Genomic DNA, 12,353 nt, shown 5'->3' with positions numbered 1-12,353 from the left:
TAAGTTACAGGGGAAATATCCTTAAAGGCTAAATTTCCCATTGTGAGGAATCACTCCCTGTTTAGAACACACTAATTATCCCTTAAACAAGGATGAGCTGTAAGTAATTTAAGGGGTTTATCACTCACACTTTGCAATAATGTGATTGAGCGAGTGGCAATAAAAAAATCCCAGAATAAAGTGAAGGTGACAGATTCCCCAAGAGCAAGGAAAGGTGCAGGGCAGGACAGCATTTCCCAGGGGTGCTATGGTGGGGGTTAGGAGGAGATTGGGCTGGCCCAGGGGCTGAGGCACAGAGTGCCCTGGGACAGCTCTCCCCCAGCTTCACCTGCAAAGGAGAGCTGTCAGGGTTCCATCCTTCCATCCCCAGTGCTCAGTCACCCCCTCCTCTCTGGGTCTGATGCTTCCCAGACCCAGCAGAGCCCTCGAGCCCAGCTGGCAGAGCCCCCAGGCTCTGGGTGGTGACTGCAGCAGCTCTCTGCCTCCAGACCTGCTGATCCCCCACACCACTGGTTCTATTTGTCCTTGTGTTCAGGAGGATGCCTGGATTCCACCTGCTGAACGACCCAGCTGCTCAGTCAATGCAAGGAGGTCCCTCCTGTCCAGCCCAACTTCATGGATTGATGAAGAACAAAAGCCTAATCCTGAATTTCTCACCCTGTGCTCCACACACATCTCAGAGCTGTTTCTGCATTGACTTTCAGAGCCTTTGAATCCACTTTTCCCACGCTGAGACCAGGCTGGGGCTGTGCACTAACAGGAATGCCATAAACTGCATCTCTCCCAGTAGTGAAATCTTGTTCAATACATTCTTAATATTCAATTACTATTTATGTAACACGCGGCAAAGGATTATCCCATTAAACTGAAATTAAGTGCTTCATTCATTAATTAATACATCTTATTTCAAGTGCTGCCAACATTTATCCCTAGAAACGTAATATTTAAAACCAAAACACACAAAACGAAGGGAAAGGAGCCTGTTTGCTCGTTGCTTTCACATTTGCTCAGAGAACCCTCTGAGTTCTGGGGTGTGGGGAGGATCAGCCAGCCCAGGGGAGGGGACTTTCCCAGAGAGCAGCAGAGTGAGAAATCCTGGTACGCTGGACATGGTGTTTGTCTCCCTGGGTAAGGAGGCACTGGGAGGTCCATCCCTACGTTTCCTCCATTTCAGTTGGTTATTTCACCCCTAAACTGCTCGGAGAGCCACATCCCAGCCCCACTCAACACCCACGGAACTACCCCAGGGAGAAATCGGCCCGTGAGACCGACACCACCGACAGCCGAGCGCCAGGAAACAGCGTGAAACCTAAATTAAGTCGAGAGCCTCTTTCCAAAACAAATTCCTCCTTGAAGAACCAAGCCCAGACTTCATTACAACAACTCAATTATCCAGGAGGCTGAGCTCGGGCTCGGGCAGACAAGAGCTCCCCGCGAGCGCTTCACGCTCCACTCCCGTCAGAGCCTCCCCTCCCAGCAAAGGGAGGGCTGGAACAGCCCCTGCCTCCCAGCAAAGGGAGGGCTGGAACAGCCCCTGCCTCCCAGCAAAGGGAGGGCTGGAACAGCCCCTGCCTCCCAGCAAAGGGAGGGCTGGAACAGCCCCTGCCTCCCAGCACCACCCAAACACCAACCACAGCAGAGGAACCACAGCCCAGGGGCAGAACTGGAGCTCCTGCATGGCACAGTCTGGGTTCCACTCACTGCAGGGCCCCTCTCCAGCATGGAAAGGCAGGATCTGATCCCACAAGTCCCCATTGCTCAGTAAGGGGAAGCAAATACGAGGCGTGAGAGCTGTAAATAACTTTTTAAGCCCCTGGGTCTCTCTCCCTGCCAAAGGAACTCAATAGGATTAATATTTTTTGAGCCGTCTTTCACTCCAAATGATGTCTTCAGGAATCAAAGGACACTGCTGGCAGCTCCAGCTGTGCAGGAGGAGGAGCTGTGCCCACAGAGGAGTTGGGGCACCCCTGGCATGCCCAGACCAGGGGCTGTCCCAGGGCAGTGACAGGGGCTGGCTCAGGCGCCCCACCAGAACCTCCCTGCCACCAGCAACTCTCCTGCAAACCCCTTCCCAAAATCCCCACTGTTAAGAGATGGCAACCCAGTGACTTCCACCCACCAGCACAGAGGGAGCTGGGACCATCCTGCTCCAAACCCAGCTCAGGAAACACGAACAGGGGCCTCCATCCCTCTGGAAGCACCAAGGAATGTTTTCCCTCCTTTCCCTCCCAGTCACCATTATCTCTTTTTGCACCCGAGCAGCAGCTGCCCATGAGCTCATGGGGAGGTCACAAGATTTGAGCTTTTGTGCAGAAATCCATCCAACTGCCTCAGAAAAAAAAAAAAAAAACAAACCTGCAGGAAATGTTCCTGTCCGTTATTTTCTAGAGTGAAGGAAGGGAAAAAAATAAACAGGAGAAGAATTTACAGGTAATTTCCTCGTCAAAAGTTCCTGTCTGTAAATACAATCAAGATAAGAGTGACATGGCAAATAGCTGCTTTTCTCTCCTGAATGAATTATTCAATTCACCACTGATCCTCTCTAACTGCTCCGGATTGCCTTCTGCTTCCCTTATTTATTTTACTTTATTTAGTTCTGTAGAGAAGCTCTGCCAATAATTGAAAAGAATTCAGGCAATTGCAGGATTCAACAAATCCCTCCTGCAGCCCCCTCCCCAGGCTGCACCTCGCACTGATCCAGGTCTCCTCTTGCCCAGGAGCAATCCCTGAGGGCAGGTGTCCAGATTATCCTTCCCTTGGCATGGGAGCTGCATTTTGGGAGAGGATTATCCAGGTTGCAGAGAGCCCACAGAGGTGGGGGTGCCCCATTCCCAAAGGATGGAGGAAATCCCAGCCAGCCCCCAGGAATGGTGACAACCCTGCTGAGCTGCAAACCAGCCCGACCAAGCTGCAGGCTGGTGGGTCAGGAGATCAGGGGCTGCCACATGCAGGCAAATTCTCCTTGCTCATGTCCCTCAGTCTCTCTCCCCTGGAGAGAGAACAGCCCCTGGGAGGGAGTGGGGATTCCCCAGCCCACACACCCGTGGGAATTGTCTTGGGACAGACCAGAATCCCAGTAACACATCAATAAGCAGCCACGCTGCAGCCAGCACTGAAAGCAAGGAACTAACGTTACAACTGAAAAACCCGCTCCACAGCCACAGCCAAGCTCATAAAAATGTGACTTGAGAACAGAAACGTTTCGCAGCAGCCCAAGGACACCCCCACGACGGTTCAATCACACGGAGGGTCAGTGTCAGTCTGTCCCCACAGCCCAAAGTTCCTCCACAAGCTCTGGAACCGAGGGGCAGGTGACAACTTCATAGACCCCCAGCCCAGGGATGGGGACCCCAAAGAGCACAAAAGGGGGAGCAGCAAAGCACAAACCAGACAAACAAACCCTCCTTCGAATCACGAAACAAATCATGTGCATTTCTGTTTTTCCCCCGGAGCAGGTTTCAGGCAGGGCAACACTTCTTTATGTTATCGATTAGCAATTAGAGAGGTGTTTCAGCTGCTTCTCTGCTGTGTCCCTGCTATTCCCTCCAGAATTTCAATTCCACAAGAGCTATTTCCACCCAGCCGGGAAAGCAGCACTGCCTGACCCCCCACCCTCACACTTGCCAAAAAGCCCCGGGGAGGAGTGGGGAAGGCAGCGTTTGGAGAAAGAAAAATAGTCTGGAAAGGAGAAGAAATAATCTCGATTCAATCCAGCAGGAAGCTTCCCCCTTAGCTTTTGGGAAGGGCAGGATGCTCCTCAGCAGCTCCCTCCCTGAGCAGAGCAGTGCTGGGGATCACAGGCAGCAGCTCCACACTGGGCACAGGGCTGGGATGAGGAGAGCTCTGGGCTCCCTGGGCACAACCAGCTGAACCTGCTGGTGCCTCTGTTTGCTGTCACCCACATAGGGGGGCCCCATGAAATGCCACCACAAAGTCCAACAGCCATCACAAGAGCAGCATGAGGGGCAGGAGCCGGGAGAGGAGGCTCTGTGGGAAGAAGGCTGGGTTGGACAGGGCTTGGAGTGGAACAAGACAGTCTTTAAGGTCCCTTCCAACCCAAACCAGTTGAGGATTCAATGATTCTATGAGTGATAGAGACTCACACTAAAAGCCACAAACCCCAGCACATCCCGGCCAAGAACTGAGGGAGGAAAACCGCCGGCATCTCCGAGGATGCGCCGAGGCCAGACCCCTTCTTCAACAGCAATTTTCAAACCTTTTTATTTGCTTCCTTGTAAAAAGGAGGAAATAAAAGAAATAACAAACTGATTTCAGATAATTCGCCGGGGCTGTGAGTGCATTGTAAATGTGTGCTTCAGCCAAGCGGCAATTTGCTGAATTTCACAGGGCGCTTTTGTGTTGCTGTTTGCCGAGCAACATCCTCCTGGAAACTGTGCCTGCCTTAATGCTCTCCTTAGCACACGGCGTAATTGCCCCCTGCAATTTGTTGCCTGGAAAGGTTACCACAAAAGAAAGGAAGGAAGAGAAGAACTTTGTTGGCAGGGGAACAAGGGAGAAGGGGAGAGAGAAAGCTGATGGCGTTTGAAACACAATTTATTCCAGGCCAAGGGAGGCCAAAAGGTGCAGGGCAGCCCCAATCCCTGGGTGAGGGGCTTCCCCCATGCCCACAGACCAGGCTGACAGGGATGGAACTGTCACAGCTCCCACATGGATGGGGTCCAACCAGTCAGACTGTCCCCTGTTCCCCCCTGCGGCCGCACCGGCTGGACATCCCCGCTCCCCCTGGACATCCCCGCTCCCCCTGGACATCCCTGCTCCCCCTGGACATCCCTGCCCACCCTGGACATCTCTGCTCCCCCTGGACATCCCCGCCCACCCTGGACATCCCCGCTCCCCCTGGACATCCCTGCCCACCCTGGACATCTCTGTTCCCCCTGGACATCTCTGCTCCCCCTGGACATCTCTGTTCCCCCTGGACATCCCCACTCCCTCTGGACATCCCCGCTCCCCCTGGACATCCCTGCCCACCCTGGACATCCCCGCTCCCCCTGGACATCCCTGCCCACCCTGGACATCCCCGCTCCCCCTGGACATCCCCGCTCCCCCTGGACATCCCCGCCCACCCTGGACATCTCTGCTCCCCCTGGACATCCCCGCTCCCCCTGGGCATCTCTGCTCACCCTGGACCCTCCAGCCCACGGGACCCCACGAGGCCGAAACGACACCAGAGAGGCGGGGAGCAGGAGGACAAACAGCAAAAGCAAAGGAGGAAGCAGAGAGGAAAGGCAGGAGGAAATGGCAGGGAAAGGCTGGAGCAGGGCTGGCAGGGGGTGGCAGCGCGGAGGCAGCAGCCTCTGTTTATTAATTTTCTGCTTGGCTGCGTTCGGTGCCAGAGCTCCGGGATCGTGGAGCCGCTCCACACTCTATTAAATAATTCAATCTGCGAAGAATCCAAGTGTGTAAGCGAACACTCTTATGCGTCTTAAAATTTAATTGCGGAGCTAAACAAGATGAAGTGCAAGGAAGACATAAAAGATATGAAAATAGATGCCGCAGCTTTTGTTTCTCTGGCTGCCCCGGCCCTGCCCAGGAACCTCTCCCCATTTTTCACACGCCGCCACTAAAGAGCCTGAGCCTCCTTCATCTGCTCCCCCCTCCTCTTTTCTATTTACAGCTGTGTTTGCAAGCAGCAGGCTCGCAAATCACTTAATATCCATTAGAGCAGCTCCATTCACCGTGCTGGCTCCTGCTCTGGCAGCCGTTCCCTTATAAATCCTCGTGTTCAAGGGTTTAGGGAATCAGCCGGGAGCACTTGCTGCAGCCACCCCTTTGCCCACCGCAGCCCACGGCCTCCCCCTTTCCAGGCTGGCCATCAGCTCCTCACTCCTGCACAGCCCTCCTCCCCCTTTCATCCCACGATGACCCCCATGCTCAGCACCCACAAACCAGCCCCTCGGGAGGGTCAGTCTCAGCTACCTGCAGGCCAGGTGTAACCCAGGCCTTCCTGCACAGCTTGGCTGGAGGGATGAGAGCAGCCCACACACTGTGCCATGCCCAGCGAGCCTGGGAAACCTCAGACAAGGAGTGAGGGTCTTGGCTTTCACCTGGAAAGAGGGGCAAGTCCGTCCCTTGGGACTGGGGAGCAAAGGAGAACCCACCGCTCACCGAGGCTCAAAACCTGAGACCCCAAACCCAAGCAGGAACACTCGTCAGCTCATTCCCAAGCCAGCCTCACATCTGAATTGCCAGTGCCTGAGAACAGCCCTCAAGGTTCAAAGCCCAGATGTGAGCATCAGAGATTTGCTCAAAACGCCTGCAAGTGCAAAACCAGCTGCTCCTGCCCCCAGAGCAACACACGGGCTCGGAGCTCATCCCACAGCCCTGGCAGAGCTGCTCCCACCTGCTGTCAGAGCAGCTCCCGTGGGGCTGGATCCCAGTTCTCAGCCACTGACCTGCAAAGATCCCAGGAGGGGGGTCTGGGGTGGGAACAGAGGGCTCCTCAGCTGCACAGGGTCTGCACCTCCCAGCCCTGCTCACAGCTCCAGCTGCAGCAGCGTCGCCACAAACCATCACTGCAAAAATCAGTCACACAAAGTTGGTGCATTTTCCTCCCTGTGCTGAAAGATCAATCACAGTCCTGGCTCGTGGCAGGAACAGTGAGCTCAACCCCTCCTGCACCCAAACAGGGTGTCACTGGGATTTCAGCTTTGTTATTACACAAGGGCTTGCAGGTGCTTTAATATCATTTCTTCTTGCAAAGGGCAAGAAGTGAGACCTCAGGCTGCTTTATCTTCATTTGTTTTTCTGCTGAGCTTTTTGCTGTGGACGGGCTGTTACACGGGCTGTTGGGATGCCAACTGCTGCAAAACCCTGCAAACCTTCACCGCTTCAATCTCCTGAGCAGCCTCCTGCTCCCTAAAAGGGAGGGGGGGTGTTTGCTGGATGGGGGACAAGCAGCTGAGACAGCAAATCAATAAGGTGCAAGCAAATACATGAACTTTGCTGGAGCAGCCCGTGGCCACAGCACACTGGGACAGGGGACCAGCAGTACCAGCTGCACTTGGATGCCCTCTATAAAAAATGGAGAGGGATCACCCAGCACTCCACACACCCCCCCCTGCACGCCCCGCTGTGCCACACCACTGCTCTAACATTTACAGTGATTGACGGGTGGCAGAGCAACAGGTGAATTAAACAGGCCCCAGCTCCGACAGGAGGGTGGTAAATGTCATAAAAGATCAGCCATCCTCTGCCGAGCGTGGCTTTCCCAGCGCTCAGCGAGCCGGCCGAGGGGTGCAGGGGAAATGCCGACTGCAGAGGAGCAGGCAGAGGGGAGGGGAGGTTTGGAGGGTGCTGAGCTCTGCTCAGAGCCTCACCAGGAGCCTTTGGTTTGGATCCGTCAGGTACAACCCTCGAGAGCAGGGGATCACGTCCTCCCCCCGCACAGGCACCTCCCAGCTCGGATCCTGCAGGGCACTGCGTGTCCTCCCTCCCCTGCCACACGAGCACTGCAGGTGTGAGATTCACCCACCGGCTGTTTCCAGATGGCAATCCAAGACATGCCAATGCCACCAGCCTCCCGGGACCTGCCTGCCTTGTACAGTGCCAGGAGCCACATGAAAAATGACTGCATTTCACAAGGACGTGCCTCTTCCCAGCTCCCTTGCCCTCCCCACACAACACATTCCTCCAGGACAACCCAAAGAGAAAATAAAATCTGTATTCAAAGGACACCTGCCCTAAAATAATGTTATTTTGCAGTAGTGCCACTTTAAATCTCAAGCAATTGAAAAACCAATTTGCACTTAGAAACATTCAATTTGTTTGCAGGTGTTTTCCTCTTAAGTGGCACTGGGTAATCGGGGCTGGCAGCGCGCAGGGGAGCCCCAGACAGGTGCCACAGACCCGGACCCAGCCCAGCCAGGGCCCCTGTGAGACATGACAGGAGAGTCACGGGGCTGCAGCACAGTGTCTGCACCAGGAAATTAATTTGTCATGTCAAACAAAACGGGAAGAGAGAGGGGCTGAGCTGAACATCCTGCCAGCACGTACAAACCTTCCCTGGTGTGCAGGGGAGCCCCTGGTCCTGTGGACATGGCGAGGGTGGAGAGGGACACGGGGCAGAGAGGGAGACACAGGGGAAGTTTGGCTCTTTGCCCACCTGAGAGTCAGAAGGTGAGAAAGTTGAAGGAGGGAAAAGGGGCCGAGGGGTCCTGCTGCAGGACAGCTGCTGGCAACTGCTGACGTGGGATGGAGCTGCCAAGACAGTCTGGCCACAAGATTTCCTCTTCTCAGTAAGAAGGAAGAGTGACTAACCCCAAACACAACTCATACATCAGCTTCATCGATCTCCCTGACACCCAGTGCCCCCGTCCCTCACCGTGCACCAGCTGCCTTGAGGTGTGAGGCTATTGATCCCCCGGATGCCCGTGTGATTGGAGTCCACAATCTAATGCCTGAGAAGTCCAGCCGAGCCCAAACCTCTCAAATCATGCTGACATGTTTAGGAGGTGCCGGGCGCTTCATCCTGCCGGGCCGATATGTAATTATGGCCGTGTCACTGTGATGTAGGGCCCTGGCAGGGCAATAAAGCCCCGGGGCCCACGGCCCAGCGCTGCCGGCGAGAGCCGCCGCTGCCAACCCCTGGCTGCAGTGAGAGAGGAGGAAACAGAGCTCAGTAAAGAGGTGCATGGATCACAGCAGCCAGTTTGTCCTGAGGAACAGCTGGAGGAGATGTCAGGGGCTGCTGTCACCCCGGGCCCCCACGGCTGTGAGCATCATTCACTCCCTGGCCCTCCTGCTGCAGGCTTCGAGCCAGGGAACGGGGGGAGCGAGTGAAAGCTGGGCAGAGCAGAATCTAACCCTGCACTTCTCATTCCTCTCCTTCAGACATCACCATCCTGATCACACCAGACCCTCCAGAGAGTGCCAACCCCTCCCGCCACACGTGGGGATGGGAACGAGTCCTGGTGCCTGCTGGGCACGCGGTGCTTCTCAGTCTCTCTCTCTCTCCCAAGGCACAGGGGGTCACAGTGCCCTTTGCTGCTGTCACAGCTCATCAGGCTGGAAGGGCATCAGGGGCTGGGGTTTAGCGTGGCACAGCCAGGTCCACACCAGCCTCATGCTGGGCTGCAGCAGCACCCGTGGCAAATTCCCTCACTGATTCCCTAATCCCTTCAAAGCCCTCAAAGGTTTTGCCACTGCTCAGGAAGCTCCCCACCAGCTGTGCTGGGATGGGGTGCTGGGAGGCAGTAGAGCTGCTCTCCTGGCTGATGTTCCCTCCAAGAGCACAAACAGTTCCCAGCAGCTCGATTCCTCCCCTCAGGGCTTGGGAAGCATAATTTTTCTTCACTAATACATCTTTTGCTTGATGAGCTGTCGATGGCAGGAGGATTTAATCTCCCATACCCTTGCTCTCTCCCAGATCCACTAAGGTGAAGGCACTTCATTACAGAACCACTCAGCTGTCCGTTCCTATCGATCACACCTTGGCATGGGTGACCTTGGATCGATGAGCTGCCGATTATTTAGTGCCTGTTTGCCCACACCAAATGCCAGCAGGGTCAGTCCCAGCACCTGCACCCAGCTCTTCCTGCAGCGAGGAGCCTGGCACAGCTCCATCCCCAGCAGCTCGCAGGCAGGAGCAGGGACAGAGCCACCTCCAACACCACATCAGACACCGGGGTTTGCCATCTGGGTACAATTTGTCTCTTTTTCAAGAGGATTCAGGCCTGGGGTTTGACATTTCCCAGTTTAAAGACCTGTGTCCTGCTCCAAGGGTCCATGCCAGGCAGCACCTCTGCTGCAGTGCAGTCCCACTCCTGGCTCTGTCCACAGCCTCTGGGCAACTTCCCACCTCAGCTTTGCCTCCACTAACCCAAGATCCCCATCAGGAAAAGAGCAGCAAGAGGCAGGACAAGGCGGTGATGGGCAGTGCTGCTCCTCAGCCCAGGGCTGGGAAGAGTCCCCTCGCTCTGCTCTAACGCTGGTGATTCATCCGCCTCCCAGACGTCCCCCCCAACCGGCTACTGCCTTACTTTTTAATCAAATCCTCTGCTTCCCTTCCCTCCAGGAGCCAGAGCCATTTTTCTATTACCTCCTGATTGATCAGGCCCTCGCGAGCCGCCCGTCAGCGTCGTCCTGGTGCTTCATTTCCCATCCCCACCCAGCGGGCTCTGGGCTGAGCCCGCGCTCCAGCGGCGCCAAACACACACACAGACACTCGCAATTAAGGACAGGAGGCAGGGGGAAAATTGATCCTACTTCTGATTTGATGCCCCCAGCTCCAAAGCCTGTATCAAAGAGTGGGAGCAGCCAGCGTTAACCCCGAACACGGGAGCTGAGGAGGGGCAGGAGGACACGGGGGTGAGCCCACAGTGTTGCTCATTGCCAGGAGAAAGACTCCATCCTTGTGCTGTGCAAAAAAGCAGGAGGAGAGTCTCCAAGGCTCCAGTGTTCCTCGTGCTAATGAGCTGTTTTTCACTGTAAGAAACAAGGAGAAAAAGCCCAGAATCTGCTAAACAAGGACTGTGGCTGCACCAGGCCAAAGATCAGACACCCCTCGAAGACAGTGCTGACAAGATGGTAAAAACATGGAATTATACCTCTTTTCCCTCCCTCTCTATCGCTCGGCAAATTAAATTACTCCAATGTGTGCATGTGAGGCCAGAAAGGGCACGGGGTCCCTTGCCTGGGCTGGGTGTTCCTGGGATTGCTGCGGACTGGGAAGCAGCTTTGGGAGGGTGAGTTGTACCTGTGCTCTGCAGGACAGGCCCAGGACACGAGCCTGGCTGCCTGAGCAATGCAAAACCCCCACGTCAGGTGAACAGAGAGGCTGGACAAGTCCCCCCTCATCGCTCTGTATCACGTCCATCCCCTCTCCCAGCGAGCCAGGGACTCGCTGGATCAGGCCACGCTCCCCCCATCCCGCCCTTTCCAGCTGCTGGCAGGGGCTCAGCACTCCACGGAGCTGCCTTATCTGTGCTGGCACAGGAGCACGGGGCAGCTCTGCCATCAGCCATCGGCGGATTACGGGGGGTTATCACTTCATTAGGGGACCAAAGGCGCTCAGCAGAAGGTTCTGAGACCCTGTGAGTGGCTGATAAGAACCTGCCCGGCTCCTCAGACAGCTCAGCCACGCCTGGCACAGCCCTGGCTGCGGGACCCTGGTACAGAACAGGCGCTTTGGGCACTAACAGCGCTCGGGGAAGGGCAGCAGCACTGCCTGGGGGCACGGGGGATTCCCTGGCAGCACCACCCGCTCCCCCTCCAGCGGGGCCAGGGTCCCCAGCCCTGGGCTGGTGCTGCTCCCCGGCTGTGCCCCCCATGCTCAGCCCCACACCCTCTGCCCCGGGGACTGACCCCACCGGGCTCTGCCAGGGCAGCCGGGGGGCCCTGGCAAGGTGGCAGTGCCAAAAAAGATCAAAAACCCAGGGTGGATGAAGCACCAAGGCAACACATGTGAGAGCATCAATGGAAAATCCCCAAGAGGTTTTCATTTTCCTTCCAGAGTTTCACCCAACTCCATCACTTCTCCTCCTCCTTTCTTTTTTTTTTTTCCTTATTCCTTTTAATTAACAATGTAATGGAACTCAATTCATTTGCAATCTATTGTAGCAAGAAACAACCCTCCCCGGACTCCAAATGACCTGACTAATAGGGTTAGAGGCTGTAAAAAGTGCAAGACAAAATTTTTTAGCTTCCTCTTACTAATTATCTTCCCTGAGCAACACGACCGAGCTGCAGCACGGCGGCGGAGCTGCGGAGGCTGCGGGGGACGCGGGGGACACGCGGGGCTGGCGAGGGGGGACAGGCTCTGCCTGGGAACACTCCTTGCATTTCAAAGCTTAGAAAGAACTCTGAATTTTCCCTCAAGCTCCCATAACACGCAGCCCTGTACAACCAGTGTTTCTGGGCATGGGAAAGGGGGAGGGAGGAGATGCGAGGAGCTGGCAGACGGGGCAAGCTGGAGCTTTGCCACTCTAAGGGTAAGAGGGGAACGCGGATAAATAGGCTGACAGTTAATGCTATTTAGAGACAGACAGACACAGCAGGTAAATAATGATAATGATCTTCTAACGAGCTTGCATCTGCACAGCACCTTGCCTCCAACTGAATCCCAAAACGCTTCGCAAAAAATAAAATTATCCCAACACAGTCCCCCAGCCCTTTCCTGGTTTATCGCCAGAACTGAAGGTGTGTGTGGGGAAATACTGACTCCTCCTGGAGCTCAGCTGTGCCCGGCTCGGAGCCAGATCACCCTGTACCCTCAGGGCATCTCCCCCACCACACACCAGGATATGGAACAGTTTCCAACCAGCTGCCGGGGCCCTTCAGGAAAAGGCCCTCCCTGCATCGCATCCTCGGATGTTTTTTCCAGCCAGTTACCCCCG

This window comes from Pseudopipra pipra, chromosome 25 (assembly GCF_036250125.1).
Source record: "Pseudopipra pipra isolate bDixPip1 chromosome 25, bDixPip1.hap1, whole genome shotgun sequence".
Lineage (NCBI taxonomy): Eukaryota > Metazoa > Chordata > Aves > Passeriformes > Pipridae > Pseudopipra > Pseudopipra pipra.
Note: the sequence above shows the minus strand (reverse complement) of the source record.